Below are 25,020 nucleotides of genomic sequence, written 5' to 3' on the forward strand. Positions count from 1 at the left end.
GCGAAGGATGTAGCAGAGGAACTGGAAAAGAAACTGGCATCACTGGTAGGTAAAAACAACATCACACATGGTTTCAAGTTAACTTATAGTTAATAGGATGTTGGTATCTCCAGTCACCACAGGTCAGGCTTCCAAGGTTTTTAGGTGGCTAAAGGCACAATAGTGTGCTTGATGTCATTCATAAGGTGCTCATGGTGCAAATAAAGAAATGGGTGGAAATGACTGTAGATGCTGATGTACTCTAAATGTCCAACTGGACCTCACATTGGCAACTTTGACAGTTCAGTGATATAGCCTTCTGGTTTTTGTGGGCTTAGAGCTGGCCGTGCACTTTCAGTTGGACTTTAACAGACATTGAAAGAGATCTCATAGATGTGTCCAAATGGAGAAAATAGACTTCTACCACCTACTAGCGAAACTCACACCTTCCGCAAGTGAGAATTTTAGTGCTTAATGATGAGTAGAAGTTTTTTTAGTTAGAAAACACAAATTCTGATATTTGATCTGTTATAGAGGCTGCAAGTAAGATGCTTCTGGCAGTACATGAAAGTTGTAATTTACCAACAAACCTGGAGAGACAGGGAACAGTTCCCATCATACAGAACACGTAGGTGGGTAAATGAGAAAGCAGCATCCTTAGCCTTACTCATGTATCATAGAATCATAGAATTATAGAATTACCCAGGTTGGAAAAGACCTTGAAGATCATCAAGTCCAACCACAGCCTAACCATAGTACCCTAACTCTAAAAACCCGCTGCTAAATCATATCCCTGAGCACCACATCCAAACGGCTCTTAAACACATCCAGGGATGGCAATTCAACCACCTCCCTGGGGAGCCTATTCCAGTACTTAACTACCCTTTCTGTAAAGAAGTGCTTCCTAATATCCAACCTAAACTTGCCCTGGTGCAACTTGAGGCCATTTCCCCTTGTCCTGTCACTTGTCATCAGTGAGAAGAGACTTGCCCCACTCTCACTGTAGAGGTGAGGAAGGCCATGATGCTCACATTCAGCCAAGCCTCAGCTGATGGCTGGTCCAGGAGGGATGGAGTTGCTATGCTGGTCCATGGGAGCAGCAGGGCTGTCACCAGGCTGGGAAGCCCAGGCTCCATGCCACATGCGTATGGCTGTGGCCAATGTGAGTCCTGTGGCCATCTGGCTCCCATCTGATTTTAACATACCACTGGGTACCCAACCCTGCAGAAAGGGACGCAGCGACAGGGGCAGGACTGCACACTGTGCATTCTCCAGTTGAGTGTTAGCTTCCCTGAACCAGCAAGGCCCACTTAAACCTGCTTTCTATAAGCCATTCTATTTGGGCATATTTGTTTACTTTCTTGGTGTATTTTTTCTACTGTGTCTCCCACTGCTGAAAGTATTTCTGATAGTGTTTCCTGCTTAAATGCTTTCACTAGAATGGTGGAGACTTGGGCTTTAGCATAGGTTATTGGAGTTTCAAACCATATTAATCTGATTTATTTGAAGAAATGAATAGAAGTTAAAAAAAAATGATTAAAATTGAACAAATTTCAACAAGAGGAAAATTAAATTTAATTGCTTTATATAAGCCTCACAATGTTTACATCTGATTTGTATTGCCTGTAATTAACAAACCTTTACTTGTTTGCACTGAATTGTGCAGAAGCAGTGCAGTTGTTTGTTGCTAGGCCACACATTTTTTATGGACTACATGTATTTTACAAACTATTTTAAAAGGCCATGTAAAATAATAAGCAATGCTCTACCTTTAATCTAAATTTATAATAAGCGTGGAAAGGCCTCACAGAGTGCATATATAAGTATTACTCATTAGAAACATTGCACGAACCACACATTAGCATGTAAAGCATCTTGTGCTTCGTTCCTGAGCTAGGCAAGTCTTCCTGTTGTTATGGCTCATAGCTGTACATTTGTTATATGTGTATTTCGTATTCTTTATTAACTATGACATTTAGTCTAATAGTCAGTGCTAATCTGTGTGGATCCTCAGGTCTTTTTCAGTACATCTGGCACATAAACAACAGAAAATGGATTTATTGCTCAAAAAACTCACAAGCAAAGGAGTTAGCTATCAGATTCTTGTTTTGTTTTCTTTGCTACTAATACTAATACGTAAAACCCAGGGGAAGTGGGGGTCCATGCCTCTTCTTGAGAAGATCCCACGGGATGCTCAGAGCAAAGCTATTAAATGTTAGTTTGAGGCACAGAATTTGGGTTGTAAATGGTGATTTTATTAATCTTTTTTTCACCTTAAAAAATATTCCTTATTTCCCACTCTAAACTGTTAACACTTTTCTTTGCTGAACGGTCTCAAACTACATTTCAGATAAAAATAAAGTTGATCCCACTGGGTAGTTTAAACATCGTATTAATTTTGTAAGTTATTAAAAAAAAAAAAAAAGAAGTCTGGCAAGCAAGTTGCCAGTATAATTTTAACATTGTTTTACAGTTTGACTTTCATGTGTATTTAGTATTCAATGAAAAATATGATCTTTTGCTATGTTTGGAGAGCTCTGCTTTTAGAATAACATTATTGCTTTAAAGTTATATATGTGTGTGTCTCTCACTTTGGCTCTTTGTAGAACTTCCTAACACAGCTTGCCTGTTTGGTGCCTCTTCCAGGGAGATGCACGAGGCCGTCCTGCCGTCGCTGGCACCGCTTCTGATACCCGATGCGCATTCTCACCAGGGCCTCATTCCCCCTGGCAATTTAAACCATTCCCAGACATGGCAGATGAAGCAAGCAGCACAAAAACATTATCAAGATGTTTTCTGAAGCAGCTGCATTTGAGTTTTTGAACTCATAATAATAATGGTAAAATAATAACCTCGCCTTCGGAGTTTTGCCCCTCATTTTGCCCCTCTCTCTGGCAGTTATGCTCACTATTTTGTCAGCTTATTTTCTCCTCCTCAGGAGCAGTTTCTTTGTATTTGACCAAGTCCCTTCTACCCTTAGGAGACTGGAGAGCTCTTCTGAACTTGCTGAAATTAGCAGTCAGCAAAATCCCCTTCTTTGATAAGCATGCCAATACCTCCTGTCTGCTTATTTCTTCTGCAATAGAAGGATTTTCTTCTAGGAATTTTCCATTATTCTAACCTCCCTTTCTTCAAATAGCTTCATTGGAATAACTGTGCACGATCATTTTCCTGGGTGGTTTCCACTTGAATGGAAGATATTTCAGGTTAGTGATTCAAATTACCAAATTATTCATAAACAGCATGGAGAATGAGCTGAATAGCAGGGAGGGCAGACTGTGAAGAACTCTGCAAGGACCTTATGATACAAGCCACTAAATAATAGAAAGATGAATGAAATTCCATGTAGATGAATGTGAACTGCTAAACCTTGGGCAGAACAATTGCAGCTGTGCGTGGCTAGTGATGGGTACTGAGCTGATCCACACCATTCAGAAATGAGATCTGAGCATCAAAGATCATTCCAAGAAAATAAGTTCAATGCTCAGTATTGCTTCTGTCCCCCCAAAAATGAATGTTCAAATTTTCTAGGAATCCAAAAAGTTTGCATGAGTTCAAGAGGAAGATGAACAACCACTTGCAAGCTCTGTTGAGGGTATCAGGCACTCAGGAAGTCCTCCAAACTAGCAAGAGGCTGGAAAAATATTGGGGAAATGGCTCTTCTGTGCTCATTTATGGCTGTCGTTGCAGATGTGACCAGAAGGATTGTTGGACTGAGCCATTATACTTGTGCTTGTTTTTTCACTGCCCCATTTTTCTTGTTAGACTTGAACTTCTTCACTTCCTCTGTGAGGTGACAGACCATTGAAACAGGCAGCCTGGAGAGGTTGTGGGGTCTCCTTCTATGGAGATACTCACACCCTACCTGGATGAGATCCTGGGCAGTATGCTCCCGGTGACCCTGCCAGAAGCAAGGGGTTGGACTAGATATCCTAAGTGGTTCCTTCCAACTTCAAACATTCTGTGATTTTTTGATGTGGGATAAATGTGACACAAAATCTATTGTCAAATATCTTCGACAAATACTTAGGCTACTGCGCTCTAGTCATGTTATAAATGTAACCAGGATGTGGAAAGTAGCACAGATCTATTTTGCAGGCTGTCACTAGTATCATTTGCCTGGGCTGTATTTTTTGTTTTTGTCATTCTTCTTTCCCTTTTCTCTTTCTTCCTTGTGCTCTAATCTCTTCTCTGGCCCAGAACCAGGAGCTCCCTCTTTAAGCTGATGAGACCTCATTCGTGTATCTTTAGCAGAAATGTTAGTTCTCAGTGAGGTTCGAGATATTAAAAAGGCATAATTTTAGTTTTTAATCAATTTTCTCTCTCTTTATTTTAAACTTGTGTGTGATTCATCCAGGTAGACTAAAAAAAAATCTGGATGTTTAATTTATAGTACTGATTTACAAGGAGTGAGATTACTTTGGTGCTGACCTAAACATCACAGAGAGTGTCAGTGCTGTGAGTTCTATACCTGCGTGCTGGGGATGCTGGGATCCTTTATTCATTGTTTAGAAAGGAAAGCTTGGTAATAAACCGATAAAACTGATTTTTTCAGCACTCTTCCTGCAAATTTAAACTGCAAGTTTGCCCATTCCACAAGTCCTGATGCCCCATACATTTCTGGCCAGTGCTATTGGAAAAAAGGTGCATTGCAGTGGACACGGCATGCAGAAGTGGTGACCTACCTTGCATGCTGTGGCAGGGTGAGGTGCCTGCAGGCCATCCCCAGAGAGCTCTGTCAGTGGCCCAGACTCTGCACTGAAGTTGGCGTCAGCATTGCAGATGGTGTGGGGTATCTTCCTGCAGATGTGCGTGTTAGGTCCTGCACATCTGGGCACCTCCCTGTCCCCAAGGTGTGCTGAGAGGAAGGACACCATATTGCATCTGCAGGAGTTGCAGGCTGAATCAGAGGTGGTCTTCAGTCCGAGCACTGGATTTAATTGTTTATAAAGCTGCAGAAAGGTTCCTACACTAAGTTTTGTTGTTTTTTTTGTGTCTGGTTTTTGTTTTGTTTTTTAATATCTTTCCCTCTTCCTTCTTATTTCCTTTCTCTTTTTCTTTCTTTTTTTTTTTTTCTTTTATTTCTTTTTGTTTTTTGGCTGTTACACTTGGCACGTTTCTTTCTTAGCATTTGGAAGTAATTGTTTTCTAAATGCTACGCAGGATATCTGCCAAATTTAACACCTTAAAAGGAAGCAGGGGCGAAAGACCTACCTGGGAATGGAGTGAATGTAGTGGTCCTTTACCAAGTGCTAAAAAGGAAACTTCCCAAATATAGCACCTAAAATCAAAACCACCAAGTTCCCTTACAATAGCCATAAAGCATTACAGGCTAAATGGCAAAAAAAGACCCTTTCACCCAGCCTCATAACTTCCTTCTCTCTATATATATACTCGATGATAAAGCATGTGTGGCTTTTATTTTATTGTTTTCTTTTAGCAGATGAGTATGGTTGGGGGACGGAGTTTTATCAAGGCATTATTAGAAAGTCATTCTGGTTTAAAAGAATGCATGATCAGTATGTCTATTAAAAAAAATATATATAAAGAAAAAGCAAAGTGGTATCCACCACTGAGACTAAAAGTGACCTCATCTTGGAGACTTTGCAGTGGTGTGGTTAGATGGGACATCTGCGTCTGAGCAGCCCCACCACGAGCACAGGGACAGGGGAAAAAGTCAAATCCTTTCTCCTTCAGACATTCTGGGTGATGGGAATCAGCAGGTAGCACGGGGTGTGGTTGTGTCCCTGCTGTTTCTGCTCACAGTTTCAGCAGAGGCACAGTGCAGCTGCATGTGTGTTACAGCAGCCCTGGGACAGCTCTGAGATGCTTGTGTTTGTGGCAGAATAGGGCTTGCAATGGGAACGCTAAGGTTTTATAGAGAACAGCTTGGCAAGCATTAGAAATCATGTTCAGCGTCATAAACATCGGTGTCAGTAAGTGCTGGGAGTCAGCTGTGGCCAGATACCTTTTGATAAAAGCCTGTATTTAATGACCTCTCTGTAAGACATCACCCTCCACCAGCATTGCCTGGTCCTCAGAGGTGATCTCAGTGTGTCCTGAACTCTGCAGGTGGGTGTGCAGCAGGCAGATCCTCTGCTCTCTGTGTTCTTATTCCCTTGGAAATGGGAAGAGCTGCCTGGAGGAGGGTGTTGCCATTTATTCTGCCTGCTGCGCTAGGGTTTCACTGTCTGATTGGACTCCAACTGCTACCATCGTGTATTTAGTAATAATATTTAACCAAGCAAATGACTTCAAAAGTAGCTGAGAAAAATAACAGGGGATATACACTTTCATGACTTCCCCTCGATTTAGATCTTGTCTTTCTCTATAATTTAATGTATTTTCCCTCATATTGTATGGCAAATTTTGCATATAACAACTTCTCTGTAATAGATACTCTACGCAATTTAGATGTAATTTTTGACACATTGACAACCCAGGGGAATTTAATTAGTTTTCATAAAGCTTTACAAAAAGTTAAAAATAACCCCAAATGACGATCATAATAAGAGCAACCAAGTTTAAGTTTAAAAGTTGAATTCTGTAAATTAAAATGACTTAATTACATTGAAGATCAGCTGTTCTACATTAATGTCTAAGCACACACATTACTGCTGGTTTGATTCTGCTGCCAGTAGTCTCTGTGTCTGCCGAAAAAGACAAGTTGTTGTCCCTAATATGGGGAGGGTACATATAGGGCCATTTCTTAAGTCTTCTTTGTAATGTGTTGACGAGGCAGAATATGCCAGAGCAGAATAAGCAACTGTGGGCTCTTTTGACACTGGTGCATCATAGGAACTTCTCCTGGAGAGGGGCTGCATTTCCCTACAGCAGCTTCTGCAAGTTTGGTTGCTTAATTACACTTGGACTGCAATACACACTAAAGCATATATGCTTTTTCCTTATGGACTTTAATAGAAATGCATTTTAAATGTAGACGATTACCAGTCTTGGTAAAGTTTCCTTTCCATTAGTAAAGAGAGCACTGCTGGTCTGAAAGTCTGTCAGGTCATCCACATACCAGCATTACATCAATTGACTTCTGAATATTTTTCCATTAGAAAAGGCTCCATTTTATTCTCTCGCTGAAGTGGCAGACTTTCAGCTTGTGCGGTTTTTCCATTTATTGAATTTTGCAATAAAGGAGTTTTTGAAACAGATGTCAGTCATTGCTTAGGAGCGGGGCATTGTTAGAGATCTCTTTTCTTCTGCTCTTTGCTATTTGTTTTTTAAGTTAAAATAAATTCTCCTTCTCCCCCCTTCCCACTTCCCCCCCTTGATTTAATTGTCACTTTTAAAAACCTTTTTTAAAACCTGTAATATGGTGTCAGACCAATTGTGAGCACCAAACCCCAACCTCAGAGAAATATTTCAGATTGCCATTGTTCTCAGCAGGAGCAGGACTGGATTAGTCTCTCAATTTCAAACCAGAAGCAGGGGAGTGGACGCACCACAGAAACATGTTTCATATTAACATCTTCCTTAGGGTGTGGATTGGACCTGTTAACACTTTCTTAATGTTTAAATTTTATAAAAGTGACCATATTTCTGCAATAAGTAGTGCCTAGTAGGGATTTGTTATGCACCGAAGTACTGGGCTTGCATCTGGACTGGATACTGGACTATCTAACTTTCTTGCAAAAGTCCCATTTAGATAGAAGTAAGATTTTGGAACCTGAAATGTACTGAAACACATCTTTAAAATGCAGGGGATAATTAGGAGAAATTGAACATCTGCAGGCTGATGGATGTGCTCTCATCACAGATCAGCAAAGTGCTAGTCATGCCTCCAGTATGTGATATAGATAGATAGATACTCTTCTAAAAATTGAGTTTCACATTTTTTTTTCATTATCATTTAGCAGACTATATTTACTCCATGTCTATTTAAAAAACACCATTTTCTTCTAATGGATGTATTAGTTGGCTTTGTTTCGGTTATTTGAACAATCAGTTTTGTATTCTAAGAATGTTACTGCATGTGTTGTATAGTAAAGGAAACTGTAAGGAAATGGCATTATGAGCTGATGTCTGTTTGGAGGGGGGGGGGAGATAAGCCTTTGTTAATTCACCTCAGTGATTTGCTGTTATTTCTGACATCAAAGAACACGGTTTCCAAAGGTGAGGGAACACAAAGCATCCCATATTTATGATTTATGGGGGCCAGAACTATGACCTAATGTAAACTCCAAGAGATTTAGTATAATATCCTTAGCTTGAGGGCAACGTTTCGAAAACGTTGCGGATTTTCTCTTTTATCCAGGCTCAGTCTGCAATCATACTTCTTTGTTATTATTTCCTCTTAGCATTACAGTATAGTTGACGTTGATAGATATCAGGGAGAAGCTGAACTTCATGAGAATGGGGGGAAAAAGCCTTCGTGTGTTGTTGGCACAGAAATAACAGCCATGGAGGAGTTCCTGGCTGCCTTTATTTGTCTGCTGACAGTGAGTGCAGCGGGGCTCTCGCTGCTTGCTTCTGGCTCCTGTGGGTCTGCAATAAACAGCTCAGGCATATATTTATTCTACAGATTAATTTGATTCGCTGGAGATAGCTGTTCCCAACCTGTATTAGTTAATGGAAACTTGCAGATGGAGAGATCAGCTCTTAATTTTGTGCCAACAGATTAATACAGCTCTGTGGTACTGTCTTCTCCACAGGTGTGTGTGTACTAGGAGTGTTTGAACCCCACTGTAACTAATAGCCCATATGTAATTGGGAAGAAGAAATCTTCAATGGAAGACCCCCAGGGAATAAATGGGAAGGCTGTAAGTAAACAATGTGTCAGTCCTAAGGAAAAAAGTGATTGCTTTTAAAGTAGTAATTATAGTTGTTGCAACCAAGTGGTCGGAAGGCTTTAGGAAGCCACGCACACTTTTAATGACTGGAAGCAACAGATGATGAAATTATTTCAGAAGTGGAGGCTTATGTGAAAGCTTCATTGGATAATGAAGTACGTACTGATTTAGAAGTGTTTCTCTGCAATAATTTACTGATTACCTGATGATGACTGCTGCTTTCTCTAAGACATGTTCAGGTTCCTGCATTTATGTCGTTATTAACATTTTGATCAGTCACTGAGAATTCTTTTCCACTGTCTGAAGTTATTTCTTTTTGCTTGTGTGCAAAAGTTACTTTTGTAGAAGCCGGTGTGATTCCACACTCCCTTGGGGACTGGGGGAAGACGTGTTCTTCTTAAAAAGAAATGTTAGCTGCTTTGGTGTTTTTTGTAAATGCTGTTTAGAAAGTCACAGTGATAAGGAGTTTTGAAAACTATCAGACCTGGTTAATGCTGTTTTAAAGTATCCCTTCATGCTCTGTGTAATGACTGGTGTATGCTACGGTCTTGTTAGTTTTGTTTCTGATATCGTTGCTGGCACTCAGTGAGCACCATAATGCCGTGTAGATGGTTTTATTCAGGACTGTTTTAACAGAAACAGCGCATGTTAAGACTGCCTTGTTTTTACAAGTTGTAAAATAACTCCAAAGACTACAATTTAGTAAATTTGATTAAGTTTATGTCCTGTATTTTTTTTTATTTTTTTTTCTGGCTTGTTTGCTACATTTGACAGTGCTCTGTACCATCTCTCACTGTTTCCCTTGTATAACCAGTTTTCCCAACACTAGTGTTAGATTTTCACATAGCAACAGAGTGGGAAGAAATCGGCCACCTAATAACAAGCCTGCTGTGTTGTGTTTTTGTTACACATCTCATCCAGTGTCAATTTTACTGTCTGAAGCAATATGGCTTTGATTATTTTCCAATGTTCATTTATTCCACAGTCTGTCTCTATGTGTAGGTTTGGTTATTTATCCATCGCTGCTACAGCAATGAGTGAAAAGGAGCGATTCAGCCCCAGAGAAAGGAGTGGCCGTGGTTACTGAGTGCTGCTAGACAGGGATGGCCCTTGTTGCTGTTGTAGGCATGGAGTTCTCAGCACCACCCAAGTCTGGCCCTTGCTGTAGCCTGGATCAGGGTTTTCTCTGTGCATGAGAAGCCTTTCCCTGAAGCCATTAGGACTGCCTGCAGCTCCCGCTGCTGTTCTCCTCTCTGATGGCCAGCAGAGCCTGTGCTTTGCGTGCTGCCATAGGCTTGAGTCTGGTAATTGTACGCGGGAGCTGTACGTAATGACAAATGTAACTGTCACTTAACATAACGGGAGTATTAAGGGAAATATTTGTTCATGGTTTGGCACCACCAGTGCTCCTGTTGGGGTTATTCATTCCATTCCTTCTTTTCACCACTTAGCCCAGAGAGCCTGTAAAACACTTCATCGTGCTCAGAATTTCCCTTCCCATTACCCAAGTGGGTGGTAGTCATGGATGCTATCAGGATTATCAAAATCTAAAACAGTGACTGCTGAATAGACTTGCCACATCGAAAAGCACTTAGGCTTCTGTAACTGCAAGAGCCAGACAGCCCAAAGGTATATGACCCAAGGCAGGATTACTGTGGTATTTTGCCTCTGGGCCACTGTGACTCTTCTGGCTGCCATGTCATTAGATAGGTTTAAAACTGGGGTAGAACACTGCTGGATCAAATCCTGCAATTAAGCCTCTCTTTAATTCACTCCTAATTGGACAGGCTGCTACTTTTGCAGCAGTTGGTTGGAGAATGTGGAGACTTTTTAAAAACAGCAGTCCAAAGTTAAAATAGTCTCTCTGAAAATGAAGACAATGGTGTGAACACTATTTTATATTTTTAGTTTGCTTGTGTATTTATACATGAAAGAAAAAGAGACAGAGAGAGAAACACTGCAATTACAATACAAAACTGAAAGCTGTGACTTAAGATCCCTAACACGTAGAGCCATTGCTAAAGCCTCTTGGTAGTCTATAGGGAAAGTTTTCTGCATGTACCAGTTGAAAGATACTTTGATTTTGGAACTGGACAATGCAAATTACCAGTGCAAATTATTCTGGGGAAGCAATTTTAAGTACACGTAGGTAAAGGGAGGACCTTTATTCTGCAACTGAGATGAAAACGTATAATGTCTTAGGAGAACAGATCTAGATGGACAATGGAGGAAATAGTAGGAAAAGAAAAAAGAAAAGGAAAGAAGTTTATCTGACAGCACTATGAAAAAGTAGATGAGTAGATACTTTGCCACCTTCTTTGGCCGTTATCTCTGTTAGATGAGAAACAGTATGTTGTTTCATGTGGGAATGCCTGTCGGTGTTAACGTGCAGAAGGGTAAGCCCAGTAGGCTAAATTCTGCTCCCTGTTGCTTTCATACAGCTGAGAGGGGATTTTAGTATCTAAGCAACAGTCTCATCACCTGTAGAAATGGTTCTAATGGTGCTGTAATGCATTTGGTTCGTGTTCTGTAGGAAGTGCCTGGCTAGTGCGTCATGAAGTGCTTGCAAACCTGAACACTGCATCTGCTCCTGCCTGTCTTTTACTAGGTGTGTAAGACATACAACACAAATCTGATGCTGACTAGACAGAGGATATCAGTGCTTATCCTACCTGAAAAGGTCACTGATGTTTGGTTTCTTTCTTTCTTTCCAAGAAAGAGAAGGCGCTGAAACAAAACCTTTAGTTACTCTAATGGAACGGAAGGCTGTGTTGTTTTTTTTTTTTGTGTTTATTGCCCACAGTCCATGGTGTGATTGTGTAAGACAGAAAATAACAGCAAAACCAGATGTTCTGAAGCATTTCTGTCAATATAGGTGGTTTATGTCCAAAAGATTGATTAGAAATTGCAAAGGTACAGAAAGAGGATGTTCTTAAGGATACACCTCATTGACTGGAATTACATAAGAATGAAGAAGCTCCGCAGTTCACACTATAGTTGTACCTGTTCTTTCTAAGGGCTCCTGTGGGAGAAACACCACATGGTGGATTGCTCACTTTTACCTTTTTCACATGACTTCTCTTTAATGTCAAGGAACAGTCAACCAGAGTGGCTGGTTTTGCTCTTCTGGGAGGAAAGGAGTAGGCTTACTGAAGTTTAGATCAAAATACTTAGCAAGGTGCAGCAGTTTTATTTCTTTGCCAGATGATCTTGATCTACAAAAGGAAGGTGCTCTGATGGTTTTATTAATGCAGGGAGGCTCATTTGCTAGTGATATATGCATCTGTTATGGGTAGATATTCCACTCGTGTTTTATCAAGCTAAAAGAAGAGCCTTGAATCTTCTAATTCTGCTGTGGGTTATTTTTTATTGGCATCTCTGTATTAATACAATAGTCATTAATTTCATCCCAACTTATCAGTGAGGCAGAGATTTCAGTGGTAACAGAGGGCTTGCCTCTTCCTCTCTGTGACTGGATTGTTTGATCTCAAAGTCTGTCAGAGTGCTGTGCTGCTCACCTCACTGATCTTTCTGTGGATCTGCCTCATCACCTGATCGACTCTGGAGCAAACAAAGTAATATTATTTGGCTTGCTGCTGAAATCTCAAAGTCAGGTACACAGTCAGCATGGTTAAACTGTGCAGTGCCATGCATAGGGATGTATTCCGTGCCAAGTGTGATATGATATAGCTCCAACCTGCTTCAGTTTGTAAGCCTTGTTCTTCAAGGGGACTCACTTCTGCCTTTCAGTTTCTTGCAATGAGTCCCTCTGCTCACACAAACCTGAGAAGATTAGAGCATATGCTCTTTAAGTGCTTTTGAGATGAAAATGCCAGTTTTGTTGGTAGAGAAATTCCAACTGCAGGGAAACTGAGAATGGGTCATGGTACACTATACAACAAATTAATTTCAAAAAATTGATTTAAAATTTTGTGGCTTACATCTGTGGTAGACTATATTTCTACTAATGCAAAATCTGACATTGATGTGAATCCCATCCCCTGGAAACCTTAGAAGCCTCAGAAACATGACAAACGCTGACATCAGAAGATTCTGACTTGATACACTTGAGATAGATACACAGTTCTATTAGAAGTGCCTTGATAGCAACCTTTCAAAGAACTCCAGGCACATTGTAGAAGTAAGGAGATATTTTTGGTCTGGTGGTTGGTGACCCTGCCCATGACAAGGGGTTTGAAACTAGGTGATCTTTGATATTCTTTTCAACCTAGGCCATTCTATGATTCTATGAGTTTAATTCATTTTATTTGCCTAGTGATTTTTTAATAATACATATTTTTTACTCATTTTTAACATTAAGGGCAAGGAAGTTTTCATAAATATAACCAAACCCCATGGGGATGTTTTGGAGTGTACTGCTTCTCTGCCTGTATGTCTTTGGTAACAATGTTAGGGTATTAAATAGCATAAAATACCTCTCCTTCTTGCACTATCCAGGCTTGCAGTTGAAAAATTTCCTTGCAAAATGATACATCAAGAAGTAATTTCAGCGTTGAGTTTGTCTGATGATGGGCTTCGCCCATCTGGAAAACAGAGAGAAGACTCTGAGGCCCTCAGCATTCAGGTTAGTTCCAAACATTGCATACCCAGCGAGCCAAGAAAGGAGGTGCTCGTAGTCTGCTGCAGCAGTTAATCTTCTCTGATTCCCCCTGCAGCCCCCAAACCTCAGCTTTCTGTTGGCGCTCTGGATAGCCTGCCTGCATACTTCCAACTTCAGGCTCCCTGGCTCCTCCTGGACACTGCTCCTGGGTGCCCCAGGCTCCATGTAGCTGCCATGTGTGACTGAATCACACTGAAATGTCCCTTTGTTCCTCTGCTAGTAGAAAGATGCTGAGCAAGTAGCTGGTTTAAGGAAAAAAGAAAAAGAAAAAAAAAAAAAAAAAAAGAAAAAAAAAAAAGCACAAAAACCAACATCCAGCACCTGGCTGCTGCAAAATAATGAATTTTGCAGCAAACATGCGAGATTCTGTGGAATCTTGGAACAAGGCCAGACTCCATGACCACAGAAATGCTGAGTCCATGGGGCCCAGAGAGAGATGGCTGGGGCAGTTCACATCTCCTCTGTCTTTGTTTCAAGCTCTTTGCAGTCTTACTGAGGCATCAGATTACACTCCCTTCACGTTTTCAAGGTTATCTTTGCTACCAGGAAGGCTAGAAAGTTCATGCTGTTTGGAGGCAAGCTGGGTCTGGGAGGACGGCTCTGCAGCCCGGAGCAGCACAGAGGCCAGCTGCAGCAGTGGATGACACCCAGACACAACCCCCAACTTGGAACAACACTGATGACTGCAGACCCACACCAGTCACCTGTTTGTCGCCTTGAGGGATGATGCCTATTAGGAAAACAGATGAAATACAAGTATTTTAACTTCCTTTGAAAACTCATAGTGTTGTCACCAGTGAAGATCATGTGTGTTCATGCTACCTCACTTTCTTCCAAAGGCTGACACAGCACTGGGCTCCTTCTGCCTTTCCATGCTATTCTGAAGAAATATAACGTGCTTCCTTTTTGGAAAGCTCTTCGAGGCTGAAACCAACAAGCGCCGTACAATTGCATTCTGTAACTGAGCCCATAAAAATGTAACCGCCTGCACCCTTCCCACTCCCCCTTGCTATCTGAAATTGGTGGATATTGGATACACAAGCCACAAAACCAACTTCCAACACTCACTAAGAGTCAAAAATAATGAACAACCAGAACTAGGTGATGTGCATAAATTTCCCAAACTGAAATGAGCAGCTGTGAGGCAGCCTATGATAAGCATTTGGTCTGGAACTATTGGTAGATTTTTTCCCTCAAAACATCTTTTAGTGAAAATACTCATGAAAATCGTAATTGTGGATAGCCTGCAGTGAGATGAGCATACCTTATTCACTGAAAAGCTATTCTTCATCCAGGGATAACAGCACAGAGGAATTCCTGTTACTTAAAACACACTTTCTGTAACTTGTGGTACAGATCCTGCAGTACTGTAGGCAGCGGTGCTTTATCACTAAAAGATGCTGTGTAGGTGCAGTTCGTAGTGTTGCGTGTACTCATAAGACCTCATGGAAGCACAGCTGAAATGCAGCAGTCATCATAGCTCTTGTAATTTTTGCCTATGTAAAACCAGCTAATTCTTAGCCCATTTTCCACACACACCAGTGGTGGCTTGACTGTCACAACTTCAGGGGTAGAAGAGCAGTCTTGTTGGGGTTCAGCTGGGATCAATCAACATATATCAGTGCTTCTTTTGCATACGCTGATTCAGAGAGGTGAATCTTAGTCCTTTTTTATGTTTGGGCATATTTTTATGTTATCATAAAATAACAGAATTGTAGATGGTCTTGCCTGTAACATATATATAACATAATGGTTATATGTATGTAGGTATGTAAAAAGCATACAGTTCATCTGGCTCTTTCCAGACACTGTGTATGTGCTATATACATATGTTCTGCATGAGGTCTCCTCTTGAAAGTCTTGATGGAGCTGTAGCTTAGCCCTTACCAGTAAAAAGCAAACTGCTAGTGAAGTTTATTTTCTTTTTTACGACGTTTTCTGGGCCATTGTTCCGCTCGAGGAACCATGTTTGTTAGTTTTGGCTCTCTGACTTTTCTTCCTTAAGGATAAACTCTCCTTAGGCAGTTGTACAACTATGCACTAGAAGGCTGCATAGCAGTTTATTCACCGCTTAAGCTCCAGCAGAATTCAACAGTGTGACTTCCTGGCTTGAGTGGGGGTGCATCTGTAATGTAAATACCTACTTGATTTTGTGGAAAACCGGGAGGTTTTGTGTTTGTTCTTGTAAAGGATTCCTGCTGGAAGCCTAACTTTTAAGTTGGCGTTCAGCCTTCTCTGCTGTGACTCGGATACTGATCTGATTTTGTGCTTTCATGGACATTTTTATATTTAAAATTTTTTAATTCAACATTAGCTTTGCTTACAAGACACAAACCAGAATAAAATCGCATTACAAACATTGTAGTATTAGATTTTATCACCATTTATTTCTTCTTGTCTGCCCAGGGATTTCTACATGTTCAGTAGAACTAATTTGCAGTCAGACACCGAGGTCCTCTAGAAGGCCAGCAGGCTCCACAAACTAATTTATCCAAATAACCAATCCCTCATAGGCCAACCATAGAAGGACACCAAAATGGCCTAAGCAGGCAAAGCCCCCTTTTGAAGTCTGGAATGTTTTGACTGACTTGAAACAGGCGGCAGGAATGAAGGGATAATTTTCAGTGACCCATGGGACTTTTTTGCCATTTTCAAATATTAGGTAAAACAAAGAGAAATTGCTTGTTCTAATTTAGAAAGACTTAGCAATCCGGAAGGTAACCAGACTCAGAGCAGAGTGCTGAGGTATACAGCTGAAGTTTACACAATGCATCAAGGGCTCGTGTCTGTGTGTATAGTATTTACACATGCATACATGCTGTTTTACTTACACACAGATAAACCTGAACTACTTTTTGAGTCTCATTTCATAACAAAACTTCTCTACGGAGTATATCGTTGCAGTATTAAATGAGCTACCTGAAATGCCTAAGTATGTTTTGTGTTTTGTTTGTTTTTTTTCTTTTCTTTTCTTTTCTTTTTTTTTTTTTTTTTTTTTTTTTTCTCGAAATAATCATTTTTAATTAGAAGGATGTGTTCCTGCTGCTGCTGCTTAAAAATCTGAGCCGTCCACTCAGCTGCAGAGGCTCCTCTGCCATATGTCTTTTCCCACACCCTCTGTCTTGGTGCTATTGGAATAAATTCTGAAGTAGGCTCACAGACATCAAGGGCATTTACGTATACATTTTGTAAAACTGCAGTTCTCTGTGAATAGTTACAGAGAGAGAAATAGATAATATGAATAAAGAAAATTAAAACATTACAGATCGGGTACTTCAGGTCCAATTGTTTGAGTAACTATTTGAATGTTAAAGACAAAGTGAAGCAATCTCCTGGATTTCAACAACTTCATTGGAGGCACACCCCTGGGAACTGATTATCAAATCTACCCTGTGGATTTAATTGATATGTCCAGTCCGACACTTAGCAGAACTAATGACACTGACCATCTCCAGCTGTGAGCTTTGTTCCCATGACATGGACTCATATGTACCATGGTGCTCTCTGATAGAGAAAGTGTTGTGTGAATGGAGGAATCGTTACATCTGGGCTGGCAGATCTAGTGGATGGCAACCCTCCCCATGGCAGGGGATTGGAACTTGATGATCTTTAAGGTCCCTTCCAACCTAAGCCATTCTATGATTCTGTGATTACTGAGGGCTAACAGAAATATGTTTCCTTACAATAGTATTTTGACAAGGTTACCTGTCACTAGCTCACTCTTTTCCTTCAGACAGCACTTGGGAGCTCTTCAGAATACAGCACTCATAGATAAGGTAGAGAGTGAAAACCATTTCCTGTGCCATCAGCTGCAGGCTTTGAGATCTTCAAAACATTGCTGTGGGGCCTCTCAATGTGTGCCAGTAATTTTGCAGGTAGCAATTTTAAGCTGTCATTTTAAAGCTGGGACCTTATGGTACTTGGCTGAAACACAGGTTCTGCTGCTATCGCTCTATGCATACAGCAAACACCTACTTTAATTATTTTACAAGGGATGAAAAATTTGACTTATTTTACATAGGATGTTTATATTTAAATCTCTCTAGATTCCAGATTTCTCTGAAATATTTGTGCTGAGCATTGTGCTGGGGTAACAGACAAATGTGGTAGAATGACAGAAATCCTGTTTAACTGCAGTTTTCCATCCTATATACACTGATCTCAGATGAGGGGATTTCAGAAACATGATGTTTAAATTAATGTTATTTGGTATGAGTGTATATATATGTGTCTGTGTGTGTCTGTGTGCATGGAATGTATTAGATTAAATTAGGTTATGTTCCAGCTTTTACTTGAGGAATATAATTTTGTTAGTCGTTAATAATGTTAATGCCAAGATTTTCTCATATTATATTTACATATGTGGCTAAAGTAAAATCAAATTATATTTGCTGGGGGTAAGATTATTCAGTCAAGGACCTGTTTACAACAGGAGAAATTAAAATTCAGAGTCTGTAGGAAAGAGATGCTTCTCCATTTCTTTCTGCCTTGTAGTAGCTATGTTGTCTGGATTACCCTGGAAGTTGCAGGCTCACCAGTCTTGTGTCTGTGTGCACAGCACAACAGCAGTCTGTCTGCAATCAGGGAGGCTTCACAGGGATTTCTCATCAATCACACAGTATTTGTGACTGTGACATTTTGGTATTCAAAGCCTTATATTTTGCCACCAGCATTCACATAGGGTGAGCTTTGCATCATACCAACAATGCACCTATATAACTGTGCAGTGCAGCAGATGGGAGAAAATTTCTTCCTGTCTCCTGTGGAGACCAGCTTATGCCCCAAAGCAGAGAATTTGATTATGCTGATTATAATTTACAGAGCTATAAATGTTGTTAATGGTCACAAGTCAATGAATTAAATTGCTTGAAAATAAAAATGGCTTATTTTTCTCAATCTGCTTTAAAGTGAGTATGTAGGAGACTAAGAAATTTCAGGCATCCTTTCATGATAGTTTTATGTAATAATTTTTTAAGTATATAGGCTGTTCTGAAAGTAATGCCTTGTATTTATTTCCATGAAAACTACAACAGATTCAAGGAGAACAGCACCACTATTTGATAGAGCAAATTCTCAGCTACAAAACTTTATTTTTCAACACAGCCAACACCACTGCTGTGCATTTTCACCAGCAATGAACAAGAGCCTTGATGCTGCACTCATAAAAATTTGTACCAGTAGAGGTGACCCACTGTTTCATGGCTGCTATGATGGCATAGTTGCTAGGAAGATGTTGCACATGCAGCTGAACTTCCATTGGCCTGAACAGGTGGAAGTCAGAAGGTGCCAAGTCTAGACAACATGGTGCATGCAGTAGGACAATCCACCCAAGACTGGTAGGGTGCTCTATGGTCTTCAAACTGGTATGGGGACCAGCGTTACTGTGTTGCTAGGAAAAGGTTGTGCTTCTCTGACACTGTTTTTTGTCAGGCTGCCCCTCTGTTGCCATCTGTCACACAGCAACAACATGTAATGGAATACTGGGGCAGGTTCAACCTCTACTGCTGTACCACCAACATTCACTTCTGATGCTGATATCATAAAGTAGGAAGCCTCACTTTTGGAGCAGCCCTTGTACAGTCTCTTACATTTGGGCAAAACAAACAGGGAGAAAGAAAGAGACCTTTCAGCTAAGCACTACCTGTGTGTGCTTGTAGATTCAAACGTTTGCTCTTACTGAGATGTGGGTTTAGTACTTTAGATATTTTTAGGAAAGTAAGCATGATCTATATTTATTTTATTTTTATTCTTAATAACTGGACATATTTTTCATGTTTGACCACCCTTTTAAGCCTGTAAATAATTTAAAAGATCTAAAAGTATCTCTGTATTCAGAATCAACTAGTTAAAGGCTTCTATGCCTTGCTTTCACCTTCAGTTATTTGTACATGAAAAAAAAAATAAAAAAATCTAAATTTAAGGATGGCCTGCCTGTCTCTTTTCTATTTTTCTGCTATGGTCTGAAGCATATTTTTTTTGTTCAGAACAAGGTGTATTTAGTGGCGTGTTGATAGGTACATCAGATTTGTATGATTTGCAACAATATTTTGGAAAGGGAGAATGTGCGAGATCTATGTTTTAATTTCCTCTGTTTTTAGCAAGGTGCTGTAAAAGCTGAGTGGCACATCAGGCAGGTTTATATAGTGCACACACTGCATAAATCCTCCGTGCCGTCCCTGGAATGGCTGTGTACCACCATTATGCTTTCTATAAACAGAAGACAAGCACACTGCCAAATCTTGCAGCTCTGGATAGCAGCTCACTCTGTTCTTAGCTTGTCCTGTTTGTTGTTGCTCAAAGATTGCCTTATATTTGCCAGTGTTGCATCCGCTTTTCATCATGAGGAGTAAAATGTATCTTGCCCTTGGTGATCGCTGGGCTCTCCATCTTCTCCATCTCTTCTCCATCTGCAATTTTAAATAAGATCATTGTCTCTGATGACAGTATTTTTGTCTGACTAAGGATGGTTAAAGAGCTCCTCAGAAGCTATTGACTCAGAACCTGCTCAGAAGCAAACTCTTTGGGGGCTGGAAAGGAAAAGAGGAGTCTTTTATTGCAGCTTGAAGAGCACTCAGATTTGGACCAGCAGAGAAGACAGAGAGGTACGTAAGTGCCACCGCGTTAGGTTAGACATGATAAATCAGCTTGCTGTTCTGCATCTAACAGGGACCAGTGGCAGAGTTTAAAGAGAGTAGGAAAACAGAGGAAATCCTACTTTTGTTATCACTTCCGTTATCATTTCTGGAAATGGGCTTTTAGGGGACTTGCTGTATGGCAGTTATATTCAAACTGTTGTACTTAACGCTGCCTACTCATGAAGTTGCTTTTGTCTGAATGTGCTTATACCTTCAGCCTCCCCAGCAATAAGTTCTACAAGTTATTTATACAGTTTGTTATTGTTGTTGTTTTAAGCTTGCTGCCTAATAACTGCTTAGAAAGACATGGGGGTGTTAAGTGTTCCTGAGGTGATAAACAATGAGATGTCATTTTCTGTTCCTTTCCTGCAGAATCATTCCTGATTCTGCAGACTGCTCTTGTACTCACGGCGCCGAGCTGTCTCTTGCAAGTTGAACAGCCTGGGTTTTTCACAGGGCTGGTGATGAGACTCTGACTATGAAGTTTTCTGTTTTACTCTGTGTTTCCTTCCCAATCATTTCTAACACAATATATTTTACATACAGATATTCAACACTATATATTTTAACTCTTTTGACTGCTGTTGGCCACTGAACTGTAGTTTTCAGAAAATTATTGGCAACTTCAAGATTTCATTCTTGGGAACAGTGTTTAATATAGAACTTATCCATGCTTATTCTCAGTTTGAATGTTTTACTTTGCATTTATCAACAGAATTTCACCTCTGGTTGTAGTATGTAGTCACCATCCTGGCAGTTCTTTGTGGGCAGCTTTTCTTGATCTGGCCCAGGTAGTTTAGTAAGTTTATAATCTTGCTGTTTGCCATTTTTTTCCAGCGCATTTATGGATATGTTTAACAGAGCAGGTCATTTGGGAATCTGACTGGTAACTTTGTGAAAACTTCTCCCTTTTTCTGTTCCATCCTTTAAATAGTAATTCGTGACAGTCGTTTTATTTTACCTTGTGACAAATTGTTTAAGAGCTTTTGGCTTATGGGAAATTTTCAGAAATCTAAATATACTACATTAACCAAATCATCCTTATCCAAATAATCATTAACTCCTTACAGAAATGTTAGTAATCTTGAAGCTATTACTTCCCTTTATATAGCAATGCCTTCTCTTCCACATTACATCATGTTCCCATGTGCCAGCCAATTCTCTTGTTTATTATAGCAGCTGATTTGATCATGCTTCCATTGTTTTAGACCTCTTGGGTGAACTCTTGAGTTTGGGTGTTTTGTGCCTCTTCATTTTGTCAGTCTGCCTCAAAGCTTCCTCTGTTAATACCTTGGTTTAGAGCTGTCAAGGTCTTCTCTTCTTACATAGTACCACGAAGATAATTCATTTAGCTTTACTGCAATGTGTCTTGACTGAGTTTTTTCTTTTTGTTTTTTGTTTGTTTGTTTTGTTTTTTTTTTTTTTTTTTTTTCCATTTCTTATTCTTTTTCTTTTTTCCCCCCCTACATTCTTATCCTGGGTTTGCATTTAGATCTACAAAGTTCACATCCTTTTCTAGTCTCAGATATTTAGCCATAATGTATGTGGCACATACATACAATCTTCAGTATCTTCCATGGGAAAGCTTGAATCTTCTTTGTGCAGGTCATTTAACCTTGTGCAGGTGTCTGGGATGTCTAAAATAATACTAAAGGGCCTTCTTTCAACACTGAGGTTGTTCCCAGTCTTTTCATTTTATTAGTCTTTTATCCCATTATTCAGTCATGTTGTCTTGTTCCCTTTGGAGATTACAGAGTGAATGTACTGTTACAGGCCATTCACCTCTTACCAGTGTTGTTCACTATTTGTATATGTAAAATCTATCATCTTCTCACTGGTGACAGGATGAGGAGAAATGACCTCAAGTTGCGCCAGGGTAAGTTTAGGTTATCAGGAAAAACTTCTTTACAGAAAGGGTAGTTAAGCACTGGAATAGACTCCCCAGGGAGGTGGTTGAGTCACCATCCCTGGATGTGTTTAAAAACCTTTTGGATGTGGTGCTCAGGGGTATGATTTAGCAGGGTGCTGTTAGAGCTAGGGTTGTACTGTTAGGTTGTAGTGGGACTTGATGATCTTGAGAGTCTTTTCCAACCTGAGAAATTCTATGATTCTATAAACCCTTGATTTAACAAGATCGTCATGGATTGCATATAAAAATACAAAACAGGAAAATGGGGGGAATTAATTGCATCCCAATTTCCAGGAGATGCAGTTATGAATTACAGGCCATTTTCCAAGAAGCTTTATATGAAGCATTACTACCATGTCAGTTGACGGTGATGTGAACTTTGTCTGCTAGCATAACTAAATGCATGTTTGCACCTTTGGAGCCTCATCGTATTTCTTGGAAAATGAAAGAAATATTTGTGGTAATGAAATGTAATAGTTGGTTATTAACTTTTCCTGGTTTATACGCTATGAGAGTCCAGGTGTTCCATGACCTCCTTTTGGAAATGTTGGTCTAATTCTTTTTTGTTTAGTTATGTTTCAGAAAGTCATCTCCCATACAGTCATAGCCAAAATTTAAAGTAGAGGTCTTCAAACCTCTTTAGTTGGTCTAATTTGAAAGATCTGTGTGTTTTGGTAGGTGGGCTGCAGCCTCACCCATGTCCAGGGTAGGAAGGGGTGGCAGATACTCATATCAAGTCAGGTGCTCTGCCAAGGTGTTCTTAGGGCTGGAAGGCTCCTCTAAACTCAGAACAAAAAACTGGGCCACACGCTTCTCTCCAAGCAAATCAACAAAGTATTTTAATATCACTGAAGAATTTTAAAATCCCACTTTTTGCATTTCATCCTCCTGCCTTTTTATTGTTGTTGTTGAAGGTGAGCTCTCAAAAAAACAGCATTTTTTGGGACCATTCCCTTGCAGCCTAATTGACCTCTGAAATGAATCTGCAAAACAAGCAAAGCGTACACTTGTTATATGAGGCAACCAGTTCTCTTTATGAATTTCCTGTAACTGTGTGAGATTTTCCAGTTTGTTTTTCTTTTTGTTTCTCAAAAGTATTCTGCTTGAGACAAGAGCACCCTATAACGATGTGTAAAGCTTTTGTATTATGTGCCAATGACTTAGAACAGAGCTTATTATCCCACAGTAACTTCTACAGTGGGAGTTTTTATAATCCTCACAGATGTGACAGTGGAGCACTGGTGTCAGATATAGGTAGAGCCTTCTGTTGTTAGAAAGAGCTGTTTGAACAGCTTAGCTGAATAGATTGTCTCCCCCCAAATGGTCGGTCTCTTCTGCAACTGAGAACTGAGGTTTATGTCTTTCACACAGTATGCACCAAATCTGATTCATGAGTAGAAGAATAATAGAGCTCATAACAGTAAGTACCAGCATTGTTACAGCAGTGATGAACTGAAGAGGTACATGAAGCAAGACTTGCAGGAAAAAAGTCATGTAATTTTGTAAGATCAAAGTGATGGAATAACTGGGAGGAGAAATAAAATTGATTTGAGATTCCAGAACATTCAGAACCTTTATCACTGAATGTTATTCAGTTTAAAAAACAGCTTTCAAACTCTTTGTGAATTTGTGTTGAATTGGGATTAATAGTTTTGACCAAAACACTGGAAACATGAGGCACTGGCATCATTAGCAAGTTGGGAAGATGTCATTGCCCAAACCTTTCTCTGTTCCCTGATGATGGTTTTGTGGGACATGTGGCCATGACTGAATATTTGGGTGAGAGCAGGGAGAGGAATGAACACCTCATGCTTTCTAGGGGTGTCCTACTCCCCTGAGCATGAGTATTCAGAAGGAGAGATTTGAGAGCAACCAGATCCAGAAGAACAAGATGTAAGACGATTTCCTGGTGGAGAAGTTTAAATTCCATATCTAGTCAATCAGAATTGGAGATTAAACTCCATTTTGCATTCTTTGGACCGCTGGATAGTCAGGGGAGTAGGAAACACCAGCTCTAATTCCCTGTCCTTCCTTTTCTTCCATGATGTCATGTTTTTGTTAAAAACTCTTTCCCCAAAACTTTTCTCCCTTGCTAGTGAAATTGCTAGAAAATTCTGATTTTTGGTCTGATTCAAAATGTCTGGATAGATTTTGGGAGAGTGAGGACATAGTTTTTAAGCAAAACTCTCAGTGTGCAGTTGTGTGTTTCTTATTCTTTTTGGAATCTGTATCTCACTGACCAAGAAAACACCGTGACTGGAAACATTCAGTTATTTACATAATACTATTTTAAATTCAATTAGTAGCTCTGCAATTTATATATGTTTTTATGTTTATATCTAGGGGAGGACCAGAGATCCATTCCCGTAGGTACTATGGAGAGAGCGGAAAGCAAGCTATCCTTGCAGATTTAGTTTATAGCAAGATGAAAAAGTAAATATTACAGTTGTCAGCCCATCTGTTATAAAAGCTCTTTCTGAGAGTTGAATTACTTAATCTTTCGAAAAAATATTCTATTAATGATTTTAATGAAAAAATCAATATTAAGAAGTAAGCCATTGACTATTTTGTCTTTTCTTTTAGCTTAACTAATGTATGAACTGGAGATTGGCTCTAATACAGGTCATTATTCCTGTTATTATGCATCACTAGTCAATGACATCTATTGACTCTCAGGTAGTTTAGCCACCCTGGCTTCCGTGTGCCCTGTATCTTTGGAGATGATGCCTGCTGCAGTGTCACTGGCTAAATTCTGGAACTTGAGCTGGTCTTTCTAAGGCAGAAAAGAGAGCCTCCATCACCCCTATCTGCTTTGGATGCATTCCAAGCTAGTCACTTGGAGTACAAGATGCAGGGTTTTGCTCATACTTTCCTTTTCTTGACTTTTGCACCTCTCTTAACTTCTCTTCAAGAACAACTTGTCCGAAGTAGCCAACATGGTTTGTTTAGGTATTCAGTTGTGAGTCCTCAAGTGGCAAAGCTACTAAAAAAATGAGTGTTACGTTGTCTGGTGCCAGCACAGTTTGGTTGATCTGAGAATGGTTGGTAAGATCAACATTCCTTGGTGAACAAACT

The sequence above is a fragment of the Excalfactoria chinensis genome, chromosome 2, assembly GCF_039878825.1.
Source record: "Excalfactoria chinensis isolate bCotChi1 chromosome 2, bCotChi1.hap2, whole genome shotgun sequence".
In the NCBI taxonomy this organism is placed as follows: domain Eukaryota; kingdom Metazoa; phylum Chordata; class Aves; order Galliformes; family Phasianidae; genus Excalfactoria; species Excalfactoria chinensis.